This window comes from Fukomys damarensis, unplaced genomic scaffold (genome assembly GCF_012274545.1).
Source record: "Fukomys damarensis isolate Sample0158 unplaced genomic scaffold, DMR_v1.0_HiC HiC_scaffold_26, whole genome shotgun sequence".
Classification (NCBI taxonomy): Eukaryota; Metazoa; Chordata; class Mammalia; order Rodentia; family Bathyergidae; genus Fukomys; species Fukomys damarensis.
This window is the reverse complement of record NW_022900938.1, coordinates 412259-413200: the sequence shown is the minus strand read 5'-3', so window position 1 is coordinate 413200 and position 942 is coordinate 412259. Positions and strand designations below refer to the sequence as shown.

General features: G+C 35.7%; 1 pseudogene; it reads right to left on the bottom strand.

The window, feature by feature from the left end:
• Nucleotides 1–306: 306 nt before the first annotated feature.
• LOC117283460 lies at nt 307–434 on the bottom strand (annotated as a pseudogene).
• Nucleotides 435–942: the final 508 nt, after the last annotated feature.

Here is a 942-nt window from a genome sequence, read left to right as displayed (position 1 = left end):
TAGGAATTAATCTAAACAAGGAAGTGAAAGACCTCTACAATAGAAATTATAGTACAGAAATAACTTGGTTCATGAATGCTCCTATTTGCAAACAATTTGATTCACAAACAAAAATATTTGGCAAAATTTTGCTTCCATTTGCAAACTCTGCATCAGGTGATAAACATGACCACAGACTTCTTCCACACACAACTACAAATGCAGCCATCTTCCCCCAAATTGTGAAACAAATCAAGCTTGTAAACTGAGGTACCACTGTATTCTGAAAAAGGAGATCGAAGAGGGCATCAAAAAATGGAAATATATCCCCTGTTCCTAGGCAGAACAAATAGTGTCAAAATACTTCCAAAACTGATATGCACATGTCATGCAATTTCAATCAAAATACCAAGAGAATTCTTCACTTGATCTTAGCCAAAAGGCCGAGAAGTGATTCAACAGCATTCTTTACAGAACTATCCTAAGATTTATATGGATCCAAAAGAGAACCAGAATAGCAAAAGCAATCCTGGGCAACAAAAACAAAGCAAGAGGCATCACATCCTATATTTCAAATTATATACAAAGCTACAGTGATAAAAACAGCATGGTACTGGTACAAAAATGGACATGTGAATGAATGAAACAGAATAGAAGATGAAGAAACAACCCTGTTGTGTACATTAAACCATCTGACCTTTGGCAAAGGGACAAAAAAACATATGCTGGAGGAAAATAGCCTCTTTTATAAATGGTGCTGGAAAAACTGGTTACACACATGGAGAAGATTGAATCTAGGCCCATATTTATCACTATGTACTAAAATAGAATCAAAACACAGTGGTATTTGCTTCACAAACCTGATTCTTTCCATGATTTCGGTCACAACCAAGTTGGACAAGAACCGAATCAAATTCAGTGGTTAGGTTCAATGTTGACCTTATAGGGAAATTTGATTTGGTT